Source organism: Oncorhynchus mykiss, chromosome 27 (assembly GCF_057628025.1).
Source record: "Oncorhynchus mykiss isolate SJ-2025 chromosome 27, ASM5762802v1, whole genome shotgun sequence".
Taxonomy (NCBI): Eukaryota; Metazoa; Chordata; class Actinopteri; order Salmoniformes; family Salmonidae; genus Oncorhynchus; species Oncorhynchus mykiss.
This window is the reverse complement of record NC_143048.1, coordinates 6,638,682-6,649,664: the sequence shown is the minus strand read 5'-3', so window position 1 is coordinate 6,649,664 and position 10,983 is coordinate 6,638,682.

Below are 10,983 nucleotides of genomic sequence, written 5' to 3'. Positions count from 1 at the left end.
GACTCTGCTCAGGTGCCTTTAAAAAAATATATATATATATTTTATTTTTGCATTTTCCAGTTAAGAACATTCAAAATAAAAATGAGAAGAAATTAGACAGCAATATAATAAAGTGAAAATAACCTTACAAGACAACAGACAATAATGTAAATGCAATAAAAAAAAATACAGTATATAGTATATAAAAAAAACTACAATAATAAAAAATGAATGAGACATTGGATCACATGGTCTACCTGCCGTAGGCTACATATTATACATTAAGTGTGAAACATTACGTGAGGATTATATAGAGATGCAATCAATGTGATGTGAGGGGAGATTCTCCATATAATCAATAAAAGGTTGCCAAATTCTGTAAAATGTCTTTAACTTATTCCTCAAGCAGTAAGTGATTTTCTCCAGTGGGATGCAACTATTAACTTCCGACAGCCACACTGCAACTGGCAGGGGGAATCCGATTTCCATTTCAAGGCAATACATTTCTTAGCAATCGCTAGCAATATTTCTGTTAGCTTTATAGTATGGCTTTGCCTAAGATTGGAATTAGTAAAGTTACCCAGTAGACAGACCTACAGGTTTAAAGGGAATGCAGCCCAATGAACTGAGCATATGGTATCGCTTACCCCTTGCCAGAAACTTTGTAGTTTTGAACACTGCCAAGTGGAATGTTCCTTCATCTGAGCCACATCTAAAACATAGGGAGGAGATGTCAGGGTTGAACTTGTGCAATCTAGATGGGGTGATATAATGCTGATGGAAGAAATTAAACTGGATCATAGTCCCTTATCAAGATTAATACCCAGATATTTTCCCCATCTAAGTCAGGGTTTATCTAGCTCGGCAGTGGTAATCCTGACATAAGAGCATCGTAAACACAGGAAATGGTCTTGAACAGTGGTTGGTCTGCATGGAGTTGTTCAATCTTAGGTAGGTTCCATTGTCCCTTGAGATTCATCATAATAAAACTTTGTAGTTGTTAGACAAATGGTACTTCTGTTTCAGCTGTTGAAGGACACGAGAATCCCCTCCTCATAACAATGTTCCAGAAGAGTGATGCCCTTATCAAACCATGCTCTAAAGTGACTATTCTGAAAAACATAGGAATCAATCTATTGTTCCATAGAGGGGTTTTAGAAATCCCTCTTGTCTGAACAGCTTGTGCAGTCTACACCATGCCAGGACAGAATGTATAATAAAGGGCTGTCTGTGGTAGTTTTAAATAGATTTCGGGTCCCATTTGTAAAACAATTCTAACCCAGTGTCCTCATGTATCTCAAACTTTTCAATGTTCAACCATAAGGGATAAGGACCATTATCAAACCTCTGAGCCAGAAATCTAGACTGTGCAGCCCAGTAATACATTCTGAAATTGGGGAGGTTTAAGCCCCCTTTTATTTTTTAGTTTATTTCACCTTTATTTAACCAGGTAGGCTAGCTGAGAACAAGTTCTCATTTACAACTACGACCTGGCCAAGATAAGGCAAAGCAGTTCGACACATACAACAACACAGAGTTACACATGGAATAAACACACATACAGTCAATAATACAGTAGAACAAGTCTATATACAGTGTGTGCAAATGAGGTAGGATAAGGGAGGTAAGGCAATAAATAGGCCATGGTGGCGAAGTAATTACAATATAGCAATTAAACACTGGAATGATAGATGTGCAGAAGATGAACGTGCAAGTAGAGATACTGGGGTGCAAAGGAGCAAGATAAATGAATACAGTATGGGGATGAGGTAGTTTGATGGGCTATTTACAGAGGGGCTATGTACAGGTGCAGTGATCTGTGAGCTGCTCTGACAGCTGGTGCTTAAAGCTAGTGAGGGAGATGTGAGTCTCCAGCTTCCGTAATTTTTGCAGTTCGTTCCAGTCATTGGCAGCAAAGAACTGGAAGGAAAGGCGGCCAAAGGAAGAATTGGCTTTAGGGGTGATATACCTGCTGGAGTGCGTGCTATGGGTGGGTGTTGCCATGATGACCAGTGAGCTGCGATAAGGCAGAGCTTTACCTAGCAAGGACTTGTAGATGACCTGGAGCCAGTGGGTTTGGTGGCGAGTGTGAAGCGAGGGCCAGCCAACGAGAGCGTACAGGTCGCAGTGGTGGATAGTATATGGGGCTTTGGTGACAAAACATATGGCACTGTTTCTTGAGTAGAGTGTTGGAGGCTATTTTGTAAATGACATCGCCGAAGTCGAGGATCGGTAGGATGGTCGGTATGTTTGGCAGCATGAGTGAAGGATGCTTTGTTGCGAAATAGGAAGCCGATTTTAGATGCTTAATTTGAGTCTGGAAGGAGAGTTTACAGTCTAACCAGACACCTAGGTATTTGTAGTTGTGCACATATTCTAAGTCAGAACCGTCCAGAGTAGTGATGCTGGATGGGCGGGCAGGTGCAGGCAGCGATCGGTTGAATAGCATGCATTTAGTTTTACTTGCATTTAAGAGCAATTGGAGGCCACCGAAGGAGAGTTGTATGACATTGAAGCTCGTCTGGAGGTTAGTTAACACAGTGTCCAAAGAAGGGCCAGAGGTATACAGAATGGTGTCATCTGCGTAGATGTGGATCAGAGAATCACCAGCAGCAAGAGCGACATCATTGATGTATACAGAGAAGAGAGTCGGCCCGAGAATTGAACCCTGTGGCACCCCCATAGAGACGGTCAGAGGTCCGGACAACAGGCCCTCCGATTTGACACACTGAACTCTATCAGAGAAGTAGTTGGCGAACCAGGCGAGGCAATAATTTGAGATTTCTGCCGACTCAACAGTGGTGATTGACAGAGTCAAAAGCCTTGTGCAGGTCAATGAATACAGCTGAACAGTAATGTCTCTTATCGATGGAGGTTATGATATCGTTTAGGACCTTGAGCGTGGCTGAGGTGCACCCATGACCAGCTCTGAAACCAGATTGCATAGCGGAGAAGGTACGGTGGGATTCGAAATGGTTTGTAATCTGTTTGTTAACTTGGCTTTTGAAGACCTTAGAAAGGCAGGGTAGGATAGATATAGGTCTATATTAGTTTGGGTCTAGAGTGTCTCCCCCTTTGAAGAGGGGGATGACCGTGGCAGCTTTCCAATCTTTGGGAATCTCAGACGACACGAAAGAGACGTTGAACAGGCTAGTAATAGGAGTTGCAACAAATTCAGCAGATAATTTTAGAAAGAAAGGGTCCAGACTGTCTAGCCCGGCTGATATATAGCGGTCCAGATTTTGCAGCTCTTTCAGAACATCAGCTATCTGGATTTGGGTGAAGGAAAAATGGGGAGGCTTGGGGGGTGCAGGGCTGTTGATAGGAGTAGGGGTAGCCAGGTGGAAATCATGGCCAACCGTAGAAAAATGCTTATTGAAATTCTCAATTATAGTGGATTTATTGGTGGTGACAGTGTTTCCTAACCTCAGTGCAGTGGGCAGCTGGGAGGAGGTGCTCTTCCTTGGACTATACAGAAACTATACAGTTTCCCAGAACTTTTTTGAGTTTGTGCTACAGGATGAACATTTCTGCTTGAAAAAGCTAGCCTTTGCTTTCCTAACTGCCTGTGTATATTGGTTCCTAAATTCCCTGAGAAGTTGCATATCACGGGGGCTATTCGATGCTAATGCAGAACGCCACAGGATGTTTTTGTGCTGGTCAAGGTCAGTCAGGTCTGGAGAGAACCAAGGGCTATAACTGTTCCTGGTTCTACATTTTATGAATGGGGCATGCCTATTTAAGATGGTGAGGAAGGCACTTTTAAAGAATAACCAGGCATCCTCTACTGACGGGATGTGGTAAATATCCTTTATGGATACCCGGGCCAGGTCGATTAGAAAGGCCTGCTCGCTGAAGTATTTTAGGGAGTGTTTGACAGTGATGAGGGGTGGTCGTTTGACCGCGGACCCAGTACACACACAGGCAATGAGGCAGTGATCGCTGAGATTCTGGTTGAAAACAGCAGAGGTGTATTTAGAGGGCAGGTTGGTCCGGATGATATCTAAGAGGGTGCCCATGGTTACGGATTTGGGGTTGTACCTGGTAGGTTCCTTGATGATTTGTGTGAGATTGAGGGCATCTAGCTTAGATTGTAGGACGGCCGGGGTGTTAAACATATCCCAGTTTAGGTCACCTAACAGTACAAACTCTGAAGATAGATGGGGGGCGATCAATTCACATATGGTGTCCAGGGCACAACTGGCCGAGGGGGGTCTATAACAAGCGGCAACGGTGAGACACTTGTTTCTGGAAAGGTGGATTTTTAAAAGTAGAAGCTCGAATTGTTTGGGTACAGACCTGGATAGTAAGACAGAACTCTGCAGGTTATCTCTGCAGTAGATTGCAACACCGCCCCCTTTGGCAGTTCTATCTTGTCGGAAAATGTTATAGTTAGGGATGGAAATTTCATGGTTTTTGGTTTAGGTCTTCCTAAGTCAGGATTCAGACACAGCTAGGACACCCGGGTTGGCAGAGTGTGCTAAAGCAGTGAATAAAACAAACTTAGGAAGGAGGCTTTTAATGTTAACATGCATGAAACCAAGGCTTTTACCGTTACCGAAGTCAACAAATGAGAGCACCTGGGGAGTAGGAGTGGAGCTAGGCACTGCAGGGCCTGGATTAACCTCTACATCACCATAGGAACAGAGGAAGAGTAGGATAAGGGTATGGCTAAAGGCTAACAGAACTGGTCGTCTAGTAAGTTCAAAACAGAGAGTAAAAGGAGCAGGTTTCTGGGTGCGATAGAATAGATTCAAGGCATAGTGTACAGACAAAGGTATGGTAGAATGTGAGTACATTGGAGGTAAACCTAGGCATTGAGTAATGATGAGAGAGATATTGTCTCTAGAAACGTTTAAACCAGGTGATGTCACCGCATATGTGGGTGGAACTAAATGGTTGGTTATGGCGTATTGAGTAGGGCTAGAGGCTCTACAGTGAAATAAGACAATAATCACTAACCAGGACAGTAATGGACAAGGCATATTGATATTAGGGAAAGGCATGCATAGCCGAGTGATCATAGGGGTCCAGTGAGTGGTTGGGCTGGCTGGAGACACGGCGATTCAGACAGCTAGCAGGCCGGGGCTAGCAAACCGAGGAAAGTCTGTTTTAGCCTCCGCGTGCGTTGACGTCGATAGACCAGTCGTGATGGATTAGCAGGGTTCCGAGTAGCAGAGGGGTCCAAGTCCAATTGGCAAAATAGGTATAGTGGCCCAAGAAATTGGCTGATGGAGCTATTCAGCTAACAGTCCAATATGCTTGACCATAATCAAGGGTCAGTTTGTCCGGGCTAACCCTAGGGACTTTGCCGTGCCAGGTAAACCATCTGGTCAGCTTGACGAGAGAGGAAAAGAATGCTGTGGGCACGGAGATGGGGAGAGATTAAAACAAACATAGAAATCTGGGCAGGACATTCATTTGAATTACATAAATTTTACCCAGTAGAGTGAGAGGCACGTCCATCCATTTACACAGGTTACCTTCCACCTTTTTCAACAAGCTGGCCAGATTGAGTTAATAGAGGTTGTTCAGGTTATCATCTACCATTATTCCCAAATATGTGAAGCCCACAGGAAACCATCTAAAAGGAAACTTATGCTTGATGGTATGATGGTCAAAGACAGAACGGTAATATTTTGCTTTTATCAAAATTGACCTTACAGTTGAAGTCGGAAGTTTACATACATTTATGTCGGAGTCATTAAAACTTGGTTTTCAACCACTCCACAAATTTCTTGTTAACAAACTAGAGTTTTGGCAAGTCGGTTAGGACATCTACTTTGTGCATGACACAAGTAATTTTTCCAACAATTGTTTACAGACAGATTATTTCACTTATAATTCACTGTATCACAATTCCAGTGGGACAGAAGTTTACATACACTAAATTGACTGTGCCTTTAAACAGCTTGGAAAATTCCAGAAATGTCAAGGCTTTAGAAGCTTCTGATAGGCTAAGTGACATCATTTGAATCAATTGGAGGTGTACCTGTGGATGTATTTCAAGGCCTACCTTCAAACTCAGTGCCTCTGTAATTGACATCATGGGAAAATCAAAAGAAATCAGCCAAGACCTCATAAAAACAATTGTAGACCTCCACAAGTCTGGTTCATCCCTGGGAGCAATTTCCAAACGCCTGAAGGTTTGAAAATAAAAGACAGCCGCACACTCTTTCTTGATCTTCTGATCTTGTGTGAAGATAATCTTCTATACACTGATCTTTACAGGAAACCTTACTGATCGTAACAGTTTGTTGAGGGCTGATAGTTGTCACCCACTTTCCTTGAAAAATAGTTTGTCCTACAGCCAATTCTGTCGAATCAAAAGAATTAGCAAAAAACAGTCAGATTTTGACAGAAATATGGCTGAGACGCAAAGAAAGTTCAAGGAGAGGGGCTACAAAAATGATCAGATTAATATTGCCATTGAGAAAATTCAAAACAAAACGAGACATGACCTTTTTCAAGGTCAGTCTCGCAAAAAAAGACGCATTCTTGTGTTCTAACTACCCGCTATTCAAAGCGTTCTGAACAAATTAAGGTCATCGTTCACAAACATTGGCACATTCTAAAATCCGATGATAGTCTCGGTAATGTGGTCATATTCTCGCACGTCTATTTGCGCCCCTACTGGATTGAAATTACAAGTGTAATGGCTGTGCTCAATGCAATGGCACTTCCTTCAAACACCCACAAACAGGGAAATCGATCCCAATCAAAGGTGTTATTATGTTCTCCACTAAGGCAGTTATTTATCTTATAACTTGTCCTTGTGGTAAAAATGATGTGGGTAAAACAAAGCGCGAATTAAAAGTACGTGTCTCAGAGCATCGTAGTACTATTAGGTGCAAAAACTTGACTTACCCAGTTGCGGCCCACTTTTTGGAGGCAGGCCACTCGATTTTGTCTCTGCTATATTGGCATCGAACATGTCACCCTCCCTAAGAGAGGGGGTGACCTTGATAATTTATTGTTAAAATGAGAGGCTGCCTGGATCTTTAACTTAAAGACCCTTGCTCCCATCGGTCTCAACGTAGACTTAGATCTGAAGCCATTCTTGTGATTATTGTTACTTTGCCATTGTAATTGTTTGTAAGCTTGTGTAGTCTAAAATGAATCTATGATCGTATGCTATCCATTTGTTGTTTGTATGCTGTTCTTTGAATGCCATTTTAATATTTGAGAATTAACCAATGATGTTAGGCCACTCTTGGCCATGATTACAGACACCTGTGTCTTTTGACACTATAAATGAGTTATTCTGCAGTGTTTGTGATTCTACCCCGATGAAGACAGCTTGGCTGTCAAGACGTTGGTAATTACATTTTTGCATCTGAGCTCCTAGAGTGTGCTGCTCTCTTTTATTTTCAAGTTTTCTACTCCGCTAGCCAGCACCTCGCCTAAATAGGTGTGTGTTTCTTTTTCTTCCAAATGCCTGAAGGTACCATGTTCAACTGTACAAACAATAGTACGCAAGTATAAACACCATGGGACCACGCAGCCGTCATACCGCTCAGGAAGGAGACACGTTCTGTCTCCTAGACATGAACGTACTTTGGTGCGAAAAGTGCAAATCAATTCCAGAGCAACAGCAAAGGACCTTGTGAAGATGCTGGAGGAAACAGGTACAAAAGTATCTATATCCACAGTAAAATGAGTCCTATATCAACATAACCTGAAAGGCCACTCAGAAAAGAAGAAGTCACTGCTCCATAACTGCCATAAAAAAGACTGACTACGGTTTGCACATGGGGACAAAGATTCTACTTTCCTGAGAAATGTCCTCTGGGCTGATGAAACAAAAATTGAGCTTTTTAACCATAATGACCATCGTTATGTTTAGAGGAAAAGGGGGAGGCTTGCAAGCCAAAGAACACCATCCCAACCGTGAAGCACGGCAGTGACAGCATCATGTTGTGGGGTGCTTTGCTGCAGGAGGGACTGGTGCACTTCACAAAATAGTTGGCATCATGAGGCAGGAAAATTATGTGGATATATTGAAGCAACATCTCAAGACATCAGTCAGGAAGTTACAGCTTGGTCGCAAATGGGTCTTCCAAATGGACAATGACCCCAAGCATACTTCCAAAGTTGTGGCAAATTGGCTTAAGGACATCAAAATCAAGGTATTGGAGTGGCCTTCACAAAGCTCTGACCTCACTCCTATAAAAAATGTGTGGGCAGAACTAAAAAAGCGTGTGCGAGCAAGGAGGCCTACAAACCTGACTCAGTTACACCAGCTCTGCCAGGAGGACAGGGCCAAAATTCACCCAACCTATTGTGGGAAGCTTGTGGAAGGCTACCCGAAATGTTTGACCCAAGTGAAACAATTTAAAGGCAATGCTACCAAATACTAATTGAGTGTATGTAAACTTCTGACCCACTGGGAATGTGATGAAAGAAATAGAAGCTGAAATAAATCATTCACTCTACTATTATTCTGACATTAAACACAAAGGGATGATCCTAACTGATTTAAAACAGATTATTTTTACCTAGATTAAATGTCAGGAATTGTGAAAAACTAAGTTTAAAACTGAGCTTAAATGTATTTGGCTAAGGTGTATGTGATCTTCCGACTTTAACAATATATTCAGAGAAATAACTATACTACTCTAATAGGTTCTGTAAGTGAGAGAGGGAATGTTCTGGGTTCATTAGAAATAAGATAAGGTTGTCCGCAAAAAGTGATAATTTATGGGTATGGGGGCCCACCTCAAAGCCATGTATGTCAGGGCACGTTCTAATGGTCTCAGCCAACGGTTCGATGGCGAGGACGAAGAGGTGGGGGCTAATTGGGAAACCTTTTCTGTTCCCCTATAGAGATGGAAAAGAGGAGGAAGTAATCCCATTGGTAGCAATCCTAGCTATAGGAGATTTGTAGAGTGATTTTTATCAAATGTACAAACACAGTGCCTAAACCAACATTTTCCAAGACGCGAAAGAGATATGGTCATTAGACTATATCAAAGGCCTTTTTGGCGTCGAGGGAGACTGCGACACTAGGTTTTTTGTTTTTGTTAGCAAGGTGAATTATATCAAATATCCTTCGGAGATTCTTGGAGGACAGTCTATTAATTATGAAGCCAGTCTGATCTGGTTAGACCAACAGGGGGACATGACTCCAGTCTCTTAGATAGCATCTCGGTGACCAGTTTACAATCTGTAATAAGGAGAGAGATTGGTCTATAGGAGGCGCACTTTAACATTTTTCCCTTTCCTGTGAATTACTGTATTCACAGTTTGTGAGAAAGACTCTGGAAAGCAGTTGTCCTCCCAGGGCTTTTTTAAGTACCTCCATAAGGTAGGTTGACGAACAGCTCCTTAGATTATTTTCAGAAATCTGGAGGGCAGCCATCCTCCCCAGGAGATTTATTAGATGGTAAGGATTTAATGGACTCCAACAATTCAGAGATTGAGAACTGTTCACTGAGGCGCTCCCTGTCTTCCCCTGAAAGGCATGGGACGTTGAGGGAGGAGATAAAAGAGTCGATCTCTGATAGATCATCGCTTGATTGAGAAGTATAAGGCCTCGTAATATTTCTTAAAAGTGTCATTAATTTCAGTGGGGTCAAAAGAGTTCGCATTAGTAAGAGTTTCTGTAGCGTTAATTGTCCTTTGTCCTCTGCTTTCAGTTGCCATGCCAATACTTTGTGTGCTTTCTCTACAAGCTCGTAGCAACGCTGTTTTGATTTAGTCATGGCCCTCTCAGCTTGATACGTGTTCAGAGTATTATATTTCCGTTTTTTATTCACCAAAATCCTGTATAGGTCTTTAGTTGGGCCTCTTTGGTAGGTTTTCTCAAGCTCAGAGATTTCAGATTCAGGGGGGGTGGGGGGGAGTCCTGGGGTCCTGTAAAAAGACATTTGAAAATAACAGTAGCAAGGCTATATACAGACACCGGTTAATCAGGCTTATTGAGGTAGTATGTACATGTCGGTATGGTTAAAGTGACTATGCATATATGATGAACAGAGAGTAGCAGTAGTGTAAAAAGAGGGGTTGGCGGGTGGTGGGACACAGTGCAGATAGCCCGGTTAGCCAAAGTGCGGGATCATTGGTTGGTCGGGCCAATTGATGTAGTATGTACATGAATGTATAGTTAACGTGACTATGTACATATGATAAACAGAGAATAGCAGCAGAGTAAAAGAGGGGTTGGGGTGGCACACAATGCAAATAGTCCGGGTAACCATTTGGTTACTTGTTCAGGAGCCTTATGGCTTGGGGGTAAAAACTGTTGAGAAGCATTTTTGTCCTAGATTTGGCACTCCGGTACCGCTTGCCATGCGGTAGTAGAGAGAACAGTCTATGACTGGGGTGGCTGGGGTCATTGACAATTTTTAGGGCCTTCCTCTGACACCGCCTGGTGTAGAGGTCCTGGATGGCAGGCAGCTTTGCCCCAGTGATGTACTGGGCCATACGCACTACCCTCTGAAGTGCCTTGCGGTCAGAGGCCGAGCAATTGCCATACCAGGCAGTGATGCAACCGGTCAGGATGCTCTCAATGTTGCAGCTGTAGAACCTTTTGAGGATCTCAGGACCCATGCAAAATCTTTTTAGTTTCCTGAGGAGGAATAGGCTTTGTCGTGCCCTCTTCATGACTGTCTTGGTGTGTTCGGACCATTCTAGTTTGTTGTTGATGTGGACACCAAGGAACTTGAAGCTCTCAACCTGCTCCACTACAGCCCCGTCGATGAGAATGGGGGTGTGCTCGGTGCTCCTTTTCCTGTAGTCCACAATCATCTCCTTAGTCTTGGTAACATTGAGGGATAGGTTGTTGTTCTGGCACCACCCGGCCAGGTCTCTGACCTCCTCCCTACAGGCTGTCACGTCGTTGTCGGTGATCAGGCCTACCACTGTTGTGTTGTCTGCAAACTTAATGATGGTGTTGGAGTAGTGCCTGGCGATGCAGTCGTGGGTGAACAGGGAGTACAGGAGGGGACTGAGCACGCACCCCTGGGGAGCTCCAGTGTTGAGGATCAGCGTGGCAGATGTGTT